The sequence below is a fragment of the Athene noctua genome, chromosome 3 (assembly GCF_965140245.1).
Source record: "Athene noctua chromosome 3, bAthNoc1.hap1.1, whole genome shotgun sequence".
Taxonomy (NCBI): domain Eukaryota; kingdom Metazoa; phylum Chordata; class Aves; order Strigiformes; family Strigidae; genus Athene; species Athene noctua.
The window spans coordinates 33619323-33636816 of record NC_134039.1 but is presented as its reverse complement, the minus strand read 5'-3'; the positions used below and the strand labels follow the sequence as shown (position 1 = coordinate 33636816).

Genomic DNA, 17494 nt, shown 5'->3' with positions numbered 1-17494 from the left:
TTCCTGTCCTTTTTACAGCTTCAGTTGTCTTAGGAGAATTAAAGATTTGTTCCTTCTCATGGTGCAGTTGTTGGTAAATGGCCACTGCAGGCATTGTCATCTTTTGCAAAGGATCTGTGAAAGCTTTACCACATGCTCCCTCCCCCAACAAACCCAGCCCACCAACCAGACTTCCCATAGCTTGGTTATGTGAAAAGAAGACATAGAAGGTGGAATGGGAACAGATTAATTTTTTTATTATTAGGAAAAACAGTGTCCCTATCCCTCTTCCAGGGAGAAGCAGCAGTGGTTCCCAGATGTCTGATATTGGGTCTTGCCTCATCACAAAATGTGCTACCTTACATCTTTACTTGCAGTGCAATGCAAATGTTGATAGAAATTAAGTCAGCTAGATAAAACTCCTAGCCTTTATAGCAGGATTGTTTGAATATCACAGTTTGCTTCCTCGAGCACTGGATGGCAGGTGATGCTGGGGCTGCTTGTTCTTATTCTCATCCCCATGCATGCAGCAGCTCTTGGGGCTGCCAGCACCTCTTCTTATGCTGTAATACCTCCTGAGAGAAAACACCTTTTCTGTGCACACATGTACTCAACAAGCCCCGTGTGCCCAGGCTGTGTTGGGCAGTCTGTCCTGCAGTGCAAATAGGTGCTGAGGTGTCCTGAAGCTGCTTGGCCAGGCTCTGCATGTACTGCCGGGAACATGCCCCTGTATTTTCACACAGGAAATCCTGGACAGAAATAGGGGAGTCATTGCTTTCTGAATGCAAATGATGGCACTTAAGCTAGCTCTTGGATGCTGCTGTAGCGTTCTGATACTCCTGATGTGAATTTCTAATGTAGGAGAGAAGGGATGGAAAACCCCAAGTGTGTGTTGGATTGTGGTTTTTTTCCAGATGTACTAGGTCCTTTGTGTTAAAGGTAAATTCATGTTTTCCTCTTGACTGGCTGTCTTTGCACACTTGTCATTGCATCTTGCAAGTCTAAGATTGTCTGTAGAAATGGGAGGATATGGGGAGTTCTGAACAACAACAAAAACCCTTTAAATCTCAGCCTACATTAAAGTGCAATGAATTGTAAATGCTTCCAGTTATCTAATGACATAGATTCCTTGTTCCTGGTAACTGGCAGTCTTTACTTTCAGCCTTTAAGAGAGCCCTAAACAGAAAATCAGACTCTTGTGTTTATAACTTGAAAGTCTGCACATGCTCAGCCTGTAGGTTAAGCTGGAGCTGCTCAGACTTGGCTTTATGCATCTCAGCAAAATGATCAATTAAGAAGCTTGTAAGCCAGGAACTCTTGTTTGAAATGTGCACTTCTGGACATGGGGGTGTGGGGTGGGGGTGTGGGGTGGGGGGAATAAAAGGATCATATCAAAAAGCCTTTCAACATGGTGTCAAATTTTCTTCATTTGAAAACCCAGGTGCAGTAATTGGCTCTTATGAAATTCTTCCCTGAGTTCTGCAGAGCTTCAAGAAAGTGATGGTGTTAAAAGAAAAAAGGAAAAAAAAAAGTTGAATGGTGCTTTAAATTTTCAAACTGGCTTCCCGAACTTGTTGAAGAGCTGATGTTGCTCATAGAGGGGGAGCAGGTGGCTGGGGAGGTCAACATGGCAGGGCATGGCAGGCAGCGGTATGTTGCGGGGTGGCAGGCTGGGCAGGGCCTTGATTGGTGATGTGCTGGGTTGTAACACCAGCTGGGGCAAGACCTGTGCTTTAGGATGGCAGCTCTGCAGGGGCAGCTTTGGCAGGTTTTCAGGGCTCCTGTTAAAGGCAAGAGGGAGAAGGGGTGGTAAGGTGGGGCTGCAGCACTGATGGGAGCCTGTAACCCACCCAGGTGATGCTGAGGCAGGGTGAATGGGAGCCCTGGTCCTCTGGCTCACCTCCCTCTTGAAAATGGGTTTCATTGCTGTTAGGTGCTAGGTGGGGAGTGTGTGACAGGGTGAGGCAGGGATTGAATGCCCGAGCAATGTGGGCTTTTAATACCTGGCTGCTCCTGCCCCCAGGTGGCCTAGGAGCAGCTCTTGCCCCTGTGTGAGGAGCTCTGGGGGTAGTGCCAGCACAGGGGCTGAGCCGTACCTTTGAAAAGCCAGGTTATTGCAGCCTGCAAATGTCCCTGGGAACACGGAGCTGGAGAGGGCTGAGAGGTGGTAATCACGCCAGTGGTAGTGTTTCAGTCTCCCAAAAGCATTCCTCCCCATTTCAGGGGTGGAGGGGTCATGTTTCCATCCTCCTCTGACTTTCCTCCTATGCTGCTGCCTGCAAGGTAGAGAGAGACATGCCCATGAAGATGCTTTCTTTGCACTTTGTGGGCTGGCTGTTATCATTTCCTCCCCAGAAAGACTTGGTGGTTTTGAACCCCTTTTCCTACTCCCAGAGGAAAGCACTGAAGCTGTTTCAGCCCTCCAGAAAAGGGGTGACGGTGAGGGATGAGCCAGCCCAGGGAAGAGTAGGCCAGTGGGGAAAAGTATGGGTGGTGCCTGCTGAGAGACTGAGCTTTTCTTTCTTGCAGGCTTTTTTACTCCCTGTCCTTGTGCACTTCTGATCATAAGGGACTGGGCGCTCAGTTAAAGCCGTGTCCCTAGGTAGGCTGCTGCACTGTCCTTACTGCTGCGATCCCTTGTTCAGAATGCCACTGCTGATAAAACCAAAGAGGTCCTGCCGGACCATAGGATGGGAAATCAGGGAAGTGCTGCTGCAGCGCTGCCCCTCTGCGAGTGTGGTTCCTGGCTGGTGGCACCTCTGCTTGCACAGCCCTGCTCCCCACCATGACTTCTCTCCCCATCCTTCCCAGAGGAAGATGCTCCTTCTTTCCCCCTCACGGGGCTTTGCACGCGCAGTTCCACTGAACTTAGCCTCAGAAAAGGGCTATTCCCACCTCCCATCCTCCCCGTGGTGCCTGTTCTTCATCTGTTATGGGAGCATTTTGTACATCAGCAAGCTCACAGCTTTGCAGGGGCCGCAGGTTTCCTTGCAGGAGCCCTCTCTGCAATCCCCAGCAGCCTCTCCACGGCCAAGACCCTTGCAAAGCCCGGTCTTCCTCATCCTTCCCTTGGGAGCAGCGGCTTAACTTTTTGATGCGCGATCGTGCCAAGCTTCAGGTGGTTTCAGCTGCAGGAAGGGGCGGGGGAGAGGTGGGCCGCACGGGGCCGTGTCCCGAGTGGGTGTCTCGGCAGAGGGCAGCAGCGACTCTCCTTCGGCTCCGGCTGCGCCCTCCGAACCCGCCTCCCCCCGCCTCCACACTCACCCCTCGCGGCTCCTCCTCGTCCTGTCCCGCCAGCAGCAGACGGCGAAGGAGACGGAGAGCACCAGGATAACGGCTCCGCTGAGCAGCGAGGCGGCCACCGCAGCGCGGGAGCCGGTGCCCGGGGGCTGCGGGGCGGCTGCGGGGCAGAGCGGGGCGGCGGTGAGCGGGGCCGGGGCCGCGGCGGGCGGGTGCTCCCCCGGCCCCGCTCCCCCGTGCGGATGAGCTGAAGTGGTGCTTCAGGATGTCTTTTTTCTTAATAACCATTAAAAAAAAAAAACAACAACAAAAATGGTGACCGTGGGTGACGCCACGCCGGCTTAATAAAGAAGGAAGCGAACGGAAGAAAAATCGTATTAAAAGTGAATGTTTTTTTTCAGATAATTAAAGTACAATAATCACCTGGCACAGAAAGCATAACACGTTCGATGTGTCTTGCATAAAGCACAAAGCAGGAATTAAGCCCCGAATAGAACAAAAAGAAATGGTGGTAACTTGTTCGGAGTTTTTTAGTTTTCGCGTTTGTTATGGTCTTACCTAGAACGTGTATTTTTACTTAACTCTTTGTTGGGGGTAAAAAAAAAGTTAAAACAAGGGGAAAAAGGTAAAAATAGTTTTAAAAGTTTAAAAGGTGGAAAAAAGTTTAGAAGGTGAAAAAGAGTTAAAAGGGGGAAAACTAAGTTAAAAAGACTTAAGGAGGTATGAGTATTTGAAAAAACAAATGGGCTTGTAAAATTTTTTAAAAGTAAATTAAAATTTAATTGGAAAGTTCAATGGATGTAATCATTGAAACATAGAATGGTTTGGGTTGGAAGGGACTTTTAAAAGTCATCTAGTCCAATCCCCTTCCCACCAGTAGAGAAATGAGATCAGGTTGCTCAGAGATCTGTCCAACCTGACCTTGAATGTTTCTAGGGATGGGGCATCTGCCACCTCTATGGGCAACCTGTTCTAGCACTTCACTACCCTCGTAAAAAATAGCAACTTCCTTCAGAATTTTCTTGGATGGGTGTACAGTCCATCTGAATGTGTGATCCCTACCACCGTAAGACCAGAAAGAGCAGATGAATTAAATCCTGATCTAACCATAAAGGGAACCTAAATGATGTTTGCATAAGTTGGGGAAGTGGCTCCTGTCCCAAGGGCAAAATAATATGAAAGAACTTGCTAATGTCTGCAGAAATGGTATGTTGAGGTTTTCAAAGTAATAAAACACACAAATACAAAACCCCCAACCTTACAGCACTTGCAAAATAACCAAACTAAGACTTCTGGAAGTACAGAGATTTGTTTTTTGTTTCAAAGAGAACAAGTGCATGGGGACTTCTTTCCTTAAAACTGTCTTAAAACCTCTTTATTTTGGAGAATGTAAGGCATGATTTGAAGTTCGGAGGTTTTTGTTTTATTCACCCAGGATGTTCCTGTAATTAAGCGGTGCAGAAACTGCAGCCTCTGTTTAGGACTGAGAAGACAAGATTTGCTAATGAACTTTATGAATGTTTTATTACAGGAGTACCTGTAACCTATTGCAACAAAGTTAATTTCTTTATTTTGCTGTGTTTACTCTTATGAAACAGGGACACTGACTCTTGTGTAACCAGGTTTTACAGCTCTGAACTGAAGTGCCTTATTTCTGTTTTTATTCTTAAAGAGAAAAAGATGCCTGGGGTTCTTCTGAGCTTAAGCAATTGCAGGGATGTGCTATGGTTGAAGCGTTTCTAATTTGACCTTTGTGAGATACTACCTTTTTAAAATCGATTTGCTTATCTTGAGCTAGAGAAGAGGCAAAAGTGTACGTGGCAGACCTTTTTATTTCATATTTTGTTTTCTAGCCAGCTATTGCACCACAGGTTTACTCGTAAACTTTCTGAAAGGGCCTCGGGTCTTTGATTCTCAGTGTCTAACATGAGCAATATAATTCACACATAAGCTATACAGCATTTATAACTACTGTGGTTTTGCTTGCCGCTGCAAAAATATCTAACTTTCTTGAGGGCAATTTTCCTGAAATTATTGTATGTACTCATACAATACACAGTGCACGAGAGAAAGCTTTTAAAGCAATAAACTTTGTTCCTTTGACATTAAGCCATTTGATGAGCTTGTACCACAAAAAATGTGGGGGCTATTTGCAACTGGCACGTGCTCTGCATGCACTTTCATAAACAGCATGTGCTGGGTTATTACAAAGTTCAGCTTTCCTCCTGCTGAAAGCTTTTAGCTGTGCCTTGGAGTCCCTGTGCCTGGCACCCAGAGTTGAGCATCAGCTGGTACCAGGTTTTGACCCAACTTGATGACTTCTGTACCGGTTACTGGGAGTGAGAGAAGGCCTGGTTGTCTGCTGAGCTGATGCCAGGTAAATTCACCCTTTGGCAACCCCTCACTTTATGCAGCTCATGAAATGCTGCTGCAGGGACCCCGCTGAAGCATGACATTTCACCTGTGTTGATGACCACTGACTGAGTTAAGCTGGACATTTGCTGTCCCCTTTGGGGTGGCTAGGGCACCCTACCTCCTCCTCCTGCCCTCACTGTCTTGGCCAGAGTGACAAAACCAAACCCCTGTGCAATGGCAGGTAGATGCTCATCCCATCCTGAGTTAGCACTCAGGTGGTGATCACCTACACCCCGCTGAGACCCTGTAAGTGGGCACAGGGGATGGGTCACATCAGGGGTCTCCTTCCCCTGGCAGTGGGGTGGGGGGTGGCTCCAGGACAAAGCACTCTCCCGGCAGAGGCAGAAGAGCCTCTCACTGCCCTCCAGCTAGCACTCCTCCTGGCACCAGTACACGAGGACCAAGCTCAGGAAGATGCCCGAGCCTCTGTCCACATAGTAGTATCCGTAGCATGGTGGGGGGAGAGCCGTACATGGTTCTGGGAGAGAAGGGGAGACATAAAGTGCAGGTGATGACAAAGCCCCTGCTAGTGATGCTTTTGAAAAGCTTGCCTGGCCCTTGTGTCGCTCCTGAGAGTGCTGCAAATCTCTGAATTTTTTTTGGCATAATTCTAAAGGAGAGACATAGGGAAGTCTAGTGGCTTTATCTGGAAAAAAAGTCTAATAACTCTGCAGTGTGAGCAGCTACTGAACAGCAGAAATAGGACTGGAAAGGTACAGGATGGGGACAGCAACCCTTAGGAGGGAAAGGAAGAGGACAGGCATTTTTTAATACCCCAGTATTCTATAAGAATATCATTGGCTGGAACTCAAAGCAATAAAAATACTATTCTATGCTATAAAGAGATACTTTCTCCATCCTAGCCTTTTTTTTTTTTTTTTTTTTTCCTAATTTGTTACCCACAACTATTCAGAGCTACTCAGTTATTCTGTTTAGATCATCCTTTCTGCTTTGCACCCTTTGCATCTTTAGTACTGTCCTTGTTCCAGCTTCCCCAGTACCTGGTGAGAGCCAGGAGTGAGTCAGGCTCCAAAAGGGATGCTAGTCTGTGTGCTTGCAAAAAAACCCTGGGTAACACAAGGCCAAGAATATGTGGATGAGTAGATTCTTGTGTAACAGGTATCACAGGTACCAGTATCCTTAATTAAAGGAAAATACTCTGACCAACTCTAGTTGAGCCAGGCTAAAAACCTGCAGGCAGAAGTGTGCTTTATCTAGCTTAGGGGGAACCTTTGAGGGAAATTCTGAATGCAGCAGTAAAACTAATACAAGAGAGAGTTTTGTTTTGCCTCTGCTTTTTCTGAGATGATGCAGGCTTCTCCTCCAGAGGGCCTGACATCAAACAAATCAGGTTAAGTAAGCCCAGAATTTCTCCAGGTCCAGCAATATTGTTAACAGGTAGTGGAGATGTCTATATGAGTAAATTCAGCAGTGCCAGGAAGGCTACCTGGATGCCTGGTCTGAATCTTGTATGGTTAAATTTTCCGGCACTGGCTAGCACCTTCCCCAACAATCCTTCACTGTAATTTGGAGATAAGGTGATCCAGTGACTGTTCCCAACAGGCAGTTTGGAAACAACATTAGTTCATAAAGGTTTGGGAAGGTGAAGGGTTCAATAGTATGACATGGGCTGCCCTGAGCCACTGCCTGCACATGGAGGTGGGCAGGCTGCCTGCACTGGGAGGCAGGCATGTCCCACTCATTGGGGAACAGTGTGTGCTCTGCTCTAGGGAGCGGATTAAAAAAAATGTAATCACCCTCAGCAGTTGGAGATCATTTGTGCTTTTAAAAAATCTCCATCCTCATTTCTTTCCAAGGGTCCCAGCTCAGCCCTTGGGGACATAAATGTGTTCAGTGCACCCATACCCTGGGCAGGGAGCTGGTCCATCATGATATGCATAAAGGTTGACATGGAGGATGACTTTACTCTCAGAGGAAGATAGTCAAGTGTTAAATTTTCTCCCTATGCCTAGCGACTTTGCCTTTGATAATGACACATCTCTCCCACATCACAGAAGCTGCTGAGGCTGAAAAGCCCCGCAGCCCCAGCATGCCCCAGACATGCCTCTGAACCTGCCAGGAGAAGCACCGTCATGCCATCATCAATACGCCCCCATGCCCCTCACCCTCTGTGCCTGCACAGCGGGGCCCTGAGCAGCCCCACAGAGGGAGAGACAGGTGATCGCTCGCTCAAGTACCTGAGAAGTTGCTGTGCATGTAGGTCCCGTTGGCAATGTCTCTGTCCAGCCCCTTTCTGATGTGTCCTGATCCAGTCGAAGTGGTCCCAGGCCCAGAAGCATCACTCCAGGCAAAGCTCAGGCAGCTCCAGGGCAGCAGGCAAAGGGCAATGCATTTCCCGAACCTTTGTCCCGTCATGGTTTGGGGAAACACAGCATTACTGGGTGCCTGGCCGTCCTGAGTGCCTGCTGTTTCCCTTTGCTTCTGAGCAGGAGTCAGCTGGGCTCTTAGGGCATTAAGCCTTGAGCAGCAAAGCTAGTAGCTGCTCTCACCCTGGGGCTTGCCTCACCTCCGCATCGGCACAAACCCCACATCCTTGCTCCTAGCACTGCCAGCCCTGCTCTGGCCACTTGGCTGAGCTGCTCTGAATGAAGCCCTGCAGAGAGACCAAGCATGAGAAAGAGAGTAAGAAGCAGCAAGTGCTCAGGATCTATCTTTAACAGCTCCCTCCTGTAGGGACTGGCTGTCACCATCTCTCCGGGTGCTGGAGCTGAACATTGGGCACCCTCCTCCTCATCCTCCTCTAGATGCCAAATTCCATGCTCGAGCTCACTGCTGAGAGTCCTGAGCTGCAGACTCTCCCATGCTGCTCTCTTCCCTCCCATCAGACCCTGAGGCTGATTTTCTGTAAACAGCAGTGGAATGGGATATGAGCTATGGGAATCAAAAGGGTTGCATAGCAGCAACTTTATCAGCTTTGCTGCTGCAGGAACCGCAGAGAAATCTGTTTTCCCTTTTCCTTGGGGTTCCCTCTGCGTGGCATCTCTGCCCATCTGGCCCTAATGTTTTGTAGCTGGAGGGGCTGTAGTAGCAACCAGCTCTTGCCTGCTGGGGTGTAGGTTGCTCTTACCTGCCCCTACCCACCTGGTCCCTTGTGTGCACCCAGGAAGAGGCAAGGTGCCCCATGTTGCCTGAACTCTTGAGACCAAGATGTTTTGGAGCAGGCAATGCCTCTGTGCCGAGGCTTTCCCCAGTGGCCAGTGGACCAGCTGTGTGACCAGCAAAGCTTTGTGGTGGTTTTTGGAGCGTCCCCTGCTGTGGCTATCTTCTCCCCTCCTTGTACCTCCTGAAGCTCCCCTCACCCTGTGGGTCTCCTTTGCCCCTCCTGTCCTGCATCCTTGCCTGTCCTGGGGCAACCTGGGACTTACTGCAGGTATAAGGGTTAAAGCCCAGGCAGTTATTCATTAATAGCATTAGCACAAATGCAGCAGCCTTGGAGGCTGAATGTGAAGACATTTTCAAGCACTTACAGCTTGACAGGGAGATATTCTGCCTCTGTCGGTCGGTTTTTGTTCACCTCTCTTTTATCTGTGGCCTGTAGCTGCGGCCAACATGCTTGGCTAAGCATGGCTACCTGAGTGGGTCTCGGAGGCCAAAATGTTGCCCTGGATGTGTGGGCAACTTCTGTTCACAAAACCAAACAGGTGTCTTGTGGTCTTAGTGTGATATACTGCAGTGCATAAGGGGAAAATAAAAATGTTAGATGGAATGAAACCCCTGTCCCGTCACATCCCATCCTGGGGATGCAAAGGGGGTCTGCAGCAAGGAGAGTTGCTGCAGGGCTGGGCAGTGACTGTACCTTGCTTGTGGTCCCTCTCTGGCACTGGGACCACTTCTCACTCACATCCAGGGTGGCTCAGCAGTCCTCTGGCCCCTCCGTGCATTTACAGAGAGGTTTCTTGTCACCTCTGTGGGCCTTTGGACATGGGAATGCCTTAATCCTACTCTGTTTCTCTGTCTATCCATCTCTCAGACACTCCTTTTTTGGGTTTTGCTGTGCTGATACCTCTCTGGGCTTCTCTCCAGGGGATTTATTTACTTTCTCAGGAAAACCTGTTTCAGCCTCCCATGACTCATAATGGTCTTTCTCAGAAAGTACTTTAATTTCTTCTCTTTCCTGGTTAATCCTTCTTAACCGGTAAGCTTTCCTTGGCTACCCTTGGAGAATGGGCTGAGGAGGGGGGGTCCTCTTGTTTTGCTGTTTGGGTTTTTTTTTTCCTTTCCCCTTCTGACTACAGGGATTTTGTCATTTGTGCAGTGAAGGTAAGCTTTGAAGCTGGGGCTGGGCTGTGTGAGAGTATAACACTGACAGCAGAGGAGCCAGCCTCAGGGCATGCCCTAGGTACAAACAGAGTCATCTCCTGGGAGCTGGGGTGCCAGCAATCCCGTGGGCACTGGGGCTGCACCCGTCTGTCCAGTTGGATGGGACCAAACCTGAACTGGTCCTTCTGCTGAGCTGGAGCCCAGTGCCTGTGTACCTTCTGCTGGGACTTATGAGCTGCCCCACCAATAACAACTTTTCAGTGAGAAGAGGCAAAGGCAGTTCCCTCTGTCCCCCTCCCCACTGCTGGATATGTCCTGGTGCTAAATAGCTGGGGACCAAGCACGTGCCACAAGCGTGGCCTTCAGCACCGTGCGGGTGGTGGTAAGTCTTTGTCACATGTGCCGGGGAATGAATGGGCTCAGCAAAACCCCAGGGACACAATAACCATGCTTGATCTTGTGCTCAGAATGCTGAGTAGATGACATGGATTATTCCTTTGCTAATGCTCTTAAGAGCTATTCCTGGGGCTGAGGGAGATAAAGGGGCTTATTATTGCAAAATCAATATCCTGCTGGGGTGGGATTTCAACACTGTACCCTGCTCCCTGCTTTCCAGTGGAGGCTGTCTGAGCAGAGCTGGGAAGCTGGGCACTGGGCTGTGCATGCAGGGGATGACCCTGGGCTCAGGGGAACCTGGTGCCCCGGCTCAGTGAGGCCTTTCCTTGTGGGGAAGGCAAGAAGGAAGGGGGAGCTAGCAGGGAAGCTGGTGACCAAGGGGCTGCAGCTCTCCTAGCTCCTGGGTCTTGACTGCGGGCTTCCACCTTCCTGGCAGATCATCTGTGGGTGATCTCCTTCAAGAGCTGCTCCTCCACCACAGCAACCTGCAAGGCAAAGCTCAGCTGACAACCTTCAAGGCTGGCTCAAAGGTCTCTCACACCTCCACTCAGATCTCCCTGCTGGCTGTTGGGGATCCATTTAGGGATAAAGCTTTGCTGAGCCATGGTGGCATTTCCCCCTACCTTCTCCTGTGCCCTTTTGAACCTTTTAAATACCCCCTCTGCAAAAGTGCCTCTCTCACCTGCTCCCACCTGCATGAGTGTCACCTTGCCCTGGACAATTTTCTACTCCAGCCCCTGCTCTACAGCTTCAAAGCTAGCACCTTGGTTCAGATCAGCTGCTGGGGCTCTCCTGTCCCACGGCCTCACCATCCCATGACCTCACCAGACCAGGATGCCCCCAGGCCTGGGGATGGTGTGTGGCCACCCTCCACCTCATCCCATCCCTATGCCCTGCCTCCCTGCATGCTGGTGTCCCTGGCCAGAGAAAGCAGCATCCCCCTTCCTGTGGCACAGGCAGCCAAGCAGGGGCATGTTGGCATCAACATGACACCATGAGACTTATGAAATTCCTCCTTTAATCTCCTGTAGGTGTTTTTTCCATCCTGGCATGGCCCACACCCTCATACCATTCTGCTGGTTTTGGCACAGACCCTGTCAGCTCTGCTGTTTGTTATTGTGCTGCTTTGACACCAAAAAGCACCAGCCCCAGAGAAGAACAAACACTTTTCTTCCACCTTGTGGTGTGAGAATGTCTGGAGGAGGGTCCCCAGAGAAGCACAGATAGATGAACTGCAAGGGTAACCAGAAAAGGTCTACGTGGTGCTCTGCCTTATGTTTACAGTTGCAGTGCACCCCATGTTTTGGCCCACACAAGGGCTGGGTATGGCAGGCCGGAGCAGCCTTGCATGGAGAAGTGCTCATCCCTTGGGACTGACATGTTTCCCTGGCAGCAGTGGGATCCAGGGCCTGTACCTAGGGCAGGGCTGTGGTGCAGCTGGATGAACAGTGACAGGAGGAAAGAAGAGGGGACTGGGTGAGGGGACACTTGCTGGGAGAGCTGGGCAACTGCAGAAGTCTTGCCAGAAAAGAGCCATGGAAGGTTATATGTTGCACCCAGCTGGGTGGGCGTTTGCTGTTTGACTGCAGCCTGTGCAACTTCCCTGTGACACCTGGTTTTGCTTACATGGGGAACTAGCAACAGGAATGTAGGTGTGTGCCTCAGTGCCTCAGTTGTCTTTGTATGTCAGGTCCTTTGGATGAGAAAAGGCAACTGAGAGATGTGGGAGGAGGGTGAAGCACGCAGGTAATTCTCTGTTTTAGGACTCTGCAGTCAATTTCTTGCTGTGCCATAGAGACCCTGGTGCAAAACCAGAAAGCAATGATCCCTGACTATTCAAGGGAAATTACTTTGGTCATGTTATTCCCTTGTTGTGTTTTAACCAAACATTCTTGCAGTAAACTTCTTTGTATATCCCCAGTACATTGCTGTGTGTTGTTAGTTGCACTTAAGTGATGAGATCCAATTTCTCATGGGAAATAGTGTTTGTGCACTTTGGCAGGCCAAGACTAAAAGCACTGGGCTCACCCAGGTCCACTACTGAGCAGTGCAGAATTTTTATGCAGAAGCCAAGTTTCCATTACTGAACACACAAGTACTAATTTCAAGTCAGTGACCATGGATGATCCTCTTTGCTTGCAGAAGGTTCTGCAGACAGGAGATAGAGGTATTCTGTGACTAAATTACTCACAGCAAGTCATTTGCTAGTCTGTCCTTCATGCAACCCAACCAGGGCTAGCTCTGTGGAAGAACAAGCCATTCTCCAGAAAGATGATATTTTTTATTTTTTGGTGCAAGGTCTCCATGTTATGCCTCTTCTATACTGCACTGATTTTATTTCATAGCCCTGAGTTCCCTCTAAACCCACCTTTTCCTAGCTCCAGTAGCTGGGACTCAGTGCTACAGGTTTGTGAGAGCACTGTGGATGAACCTGCTCTCCCAGTAAGTGGCTTGATGTGACTCACAGGCTCTGCACCTCCCTGGGTTATGTGTGCACACATGGAGGGACTCCTCTCACTCAACTTTAGACATCTTCATCTGTGCCAGTTATTCTTGATTGTTTCATAGTTCAGGAAAGAATACAGGCTTGCTTTATCAAGCCCATTTGGGACTCCTATTTTAAGATGCACGGGAAGTTTTAGAGGTGCCCACTGAATGCAAAGGAAGCCTGTGTTGCAGATGGGTAATGTTGGTGGGAGGACTCTCAGCCACCAAACCTGCCTGTAGCCACTGGCAGTGGATGGATCTGTCAGCACATTCAGATTTGTCACTATCCAGATTTTTTTGGGATTGTATGTGGCAGGAACTTGCCACATCTGTATCAAGCAGTAGGGCCTTGGAAGTTGCCATGCTGATGTCACCCCAACTGCAATTAGGTGAGGACACCTAAAGAGTTCAGGAAGCTCCTTGGTCATGGAGGCATAATCAGGGGCAGTTTAGGTTTGCATCTCAGGGTGACACTATAAGTTGATCCATTATGAAACATGCCCTGGGAAAGACTGAGCTTCAGGGAGGCATGTAGTGTAAGAGAGAAAATGACTCTGTCAGGAGAGTCAGGATACAGATGATCCAGGCTCTCCTTCTGGCTTCAGGAGTCTTGGGGTCAAGCCTGAATACTTGCATTTGGTCTCCCATGTCCCCAAGCTTTTAACAGTCAGTTGGCTGCTTCTGCCCCCCAAGACATAAACTGAGACAGCCTTTGATGACATGAGCACCTGGCCAGGTAGCTTGACTGATAGCAGAAGATATGCCAGACACACAAGTCTAAAGGGAATCCCTATCATATTTTTTTTTGTTTTCTTTCCTAACACATCATAACATGAACAGGTAGATACCAACCTATTTATTCCTAAAAGCCATTCATACAGCAATTAGGGTGTTGTCAATAATTGAACTTAATTACACAGTAATTGACGACATGACCACTTAAGCATGCATCTTTGCTAATTGATAAGTCCTTGTTCTGAAAAACCTCACAATTCAGTAATTTATTGCCAGTCCTGTTCTATAGACACAAATACACACATGTACATATATGTGTGATACACACAGACATTTGCATGCACATAGAGACTTCGTACTTGCTTTTGTTATTTCCATAGGCAGGATGTTCCAAACTGGGACATTTCACATGGACTCCATAAATTTCTACTTTGACATGTACATTGTGCTATTTTGTAACCTTCTTCTAGATTCTAGATTACAGCATTAATCTTTCGTTGGCCAGAGGCTAGTATTGTTAAACTCTTAATTCCTAACAGGCCTACTCTGATGTCCAGGCTTTTGGCTACATAGGACTTATTTCCTGTGTTTTTCACGAAAACATACAATCTCTTGGTACTTTTAAAGCGGATTTTTTGCACTGCAGATTTTCTGAGAATGGAAAAATTGTTTTCTGCTCAGCTTTTTTGAGAAAAGGGATTGTTGTTGTTACTGGTGGTTTTTTTATTATTACTTATTTTTGTTCATCTCATCCTGTTCACTTAATACTCTTTGCATGGGCAGTTTCACATGCTAGCTAGATGACACAGGCCTTATGCACCTGTACCTTTGGGTTGCTACACAATTTTATACCACCAAAGAGAAGAAGAAACCCTGGTTACTGAATGCCTAGCTGTCATGGTTTAGCCCCAGCCAGCAACTAAGCCCCACACAGCTGCTCGCTCACTCCCCCATAGTGACATGAGGGAGAGAACAGAAGGGTAAAAGTGACAAAAGTTTAATAGAAGTAGTGAATGAATTCCTTATTTTACTTTGCCATGCACACAAGCAAAGCAAAATAAGGAATTCATTCACTACTTCCCGTCAGCATGCTCAACCATGTCCAGGAAAGCAGGGCTCCATCATGCCTAACGGTTACTTGGGAAGACAAACACTATCACTCCAAACATCCCCCCTTCCTTCTTCTTCCCCCAGCTTTATATGCTCAGCATGATGTTATGTGGTACAGAATATCCCTTTGGTCAGTTGGGGTCACCTGTCCTGGCTATGTCCCTTCCCAACCTCTTGTGCACCCCCAGCCTACTTGCTGGTGGGGCAATAAGAGGAGCAGAAAAGGCCTTGACTCTGTGTCAGTACTGCTCAGCAGTAACTAAAACATCCCTGAATTATCAACACTGTTTTCAGCACAAATCCAAAACATAGCCCTATACTAGTTACTATGAAGAAAATTAACTTTACCCCAGCCAAAACCATCACATTCTCCACCCCTTATTCCATACTATTTATGTCATGCTCAAGTCCCATGCTATCCGGTACATCCTTATTGAGCACTCCCCCACACACTTCGCATCCTTTGATACAATACACAGATATCATTCCCTTAATCTCTGGACCACACCTGTGAAATGTCTGTAAATGTCCACAAATGTCCACAAAACGTCCTCTGAGTTCATTTAGTCCATGGCTTTGGAGTCCATCTGTTATTGTGGTCACTCAGGACAGGAGAGGTAGTGTGTCGCATGGAGTTACTGGGCATCAAAGCCAGCTCAGGTCAGGTCACTGCTGCACTTGCACTGCTTCTTGTTAGGCTTGTCCTCCATTGGTTCAGGTGGTTCCTGCTATAGTAATTCCTATAACAGGCAAATCAAATCATGAGTTACAACAATTTAAAGGTATTTCCATTACAATCTCCACCCCTGGTGCCTTTGGACTAGCCCATATGGTTTAATATTGCAATGAACCTCCCCTTGCCTCTGCTCCAGCTTGGACTTACCCACAGACTGCAGTCCCCGAGGGTTGTACCTGCTCCAAGTGGGGCCTTACCTGTGAGCCACAGTCTCTTCAGGGGTACCTGCTGTGCCATAGATTTATCCACAGCCACAGTCGCTTTGAGGTGCACGTGTTCCAGCATGGCCTCATCCATGGGTGACAGTGCCTTCGGAGATATAACTGCTCCAGCGTGGCCTTACCCACAGCCACAGTCCCTTCAGAAGTGAACCTGCTCCAACATGGCCTTACCCATGGCTGCAGTCCCTCCAGGAGTGTACCTGTTCTGTCGTGAGCTTATCCATGGCCACATACTTTGAGGTGCTCCAGCATGACCTCATGCACAGACAGTGATGCTTCAAGGTGTGCCTGCTGCAGCATGGACTTACCCTTGGGCCACAATCCCTTCAGAGGTGTACCTGCTGTGGCACAGATGTAACCGCGGCCACAGATGATTTGAGATGTCTGTGCTCTGATGTGGACTCATTCATGGCCGCAGACGCTTTGGGGTGTCCTGCTCCCGTGTGGGCTCATCCACAGGTCACAGTCCCTTCAACTCGAGTTCACAGTGGAGTTCCAGCCTGTCCAGTACAGCAGCACAGAAACAGCAGCGATGTCCTGGCCATCTGCCAGCCCAGGTGCATGGCCACTGCTGTTATCAAAATGTTCCCAGGCACAGCAGAGTAAGATAATAAGCAGTACAGAAAGCAGTGTAAGCAAAAAGCTGCCACTAACAAGCGCTAGACTCTAATACACAGTAAGGCAAGCAAGCCTCAAGGCAAGCACAGGAGCCTGCCAACTGATAGCTAAACAGTAATAACGGCTATAAATCCAATCTAGCACATTCGAATTAAACCTATAATTATCTTGACCCTTTGTGCCTCACACTGGGTGCTGAAAAGGACTGTTGTGGTTTAACCCCAGCCAGCAACTAAGCTCCACACAGCTGCTCGCTCACTCTTCCACAGTGGCATGGGGTAGAGAATAGGAAAGGGTAAAAGTGAGAAAACTCATGGGTTGAGATAAAGACCATGTCGTCGTCGTCCCCTCCCAGCTTCTTCTGCACCCCCAGCCTATTTGCTGTTGGGGCGGTATGAGGAACAGGAAAGGCCTTGATCTCTGTAAGCACTGCTCAGCAATAACTAAAACATCCCCAAATTATCAACACTGTTTCTTTCCATCACAAATCCAAAACCTCCATAGCCTCATACTAGCTGCTGTGAAGAATATTAACTCTACCCCAGCCAAAACCAGCACACTAGGTCTCATCTGAAAACAAGGTTATGGCAGCACTGAGGAGCCATTGAACACATGCTGCGCTGAAATTAGAGATGGAGGATTTTTTTGATTGGAGGTCTCATAAAAGTCTGTTGGGAAGACTGACTAGCCTCAGAGGAATATTGTGCCATGGCTTGACAAAAAAAATCACCATGAGAGAGATTGTGAGACACGAAGTACCTGAGTGATGCAGTGGAGTAGGGTTAATGGAGGATAAGGTTATCAGAATGGACAGATTTAGATGGCTGCTTGGAGAACTGGACTGTATCCATCACGAAATGCAAGCAGGAACATACCTTCAAAAAAGAAATAGAAAAATCCGATTCTTCTTTTCTTAGAGCCTTGCAATGGTGCATCCTCACTAGTATTGCATCCTCTCTGGTATTGTTTAATGGACACTGCTGATACATACAATGAAACAGTAAATATGCGATGAACCTCAACCATACAATGTTCTGGATAACAAGAGATGGGTCAGTCTGTATAACAGGGATTTTGTGCTGCTTCCTCTGTACTGGGAATTGGTAGAGCTGAGGGTAAAAGTATCCAGGGTAGTTTGACCAGGAAAAGAGTTCTTGTTTAGAGTTCGAAGAAAAAAAGTGGCCTTGTGCCAAGATCAGTGGGGCTGGAAATGCACCCCCTGCAGTTAAAAATATGGAGAGATTCTTATATAATGGGACTTCAGAGAAGAGATCTG

General features: G+C 48.2%; 1 pseudogene; it reads right to left on the bottom strand.

The window, feature by feature from the left end:
- Positions 1 to 263: 263 nt before the first annotated feature.
- LOC141958616 (uncharacterized) lies at positions 264 to 8299 on the bottom strand (annotated as a pseudogene).
- Positions 8300 to 17494: the final 9195 nt, after the last annotated feature.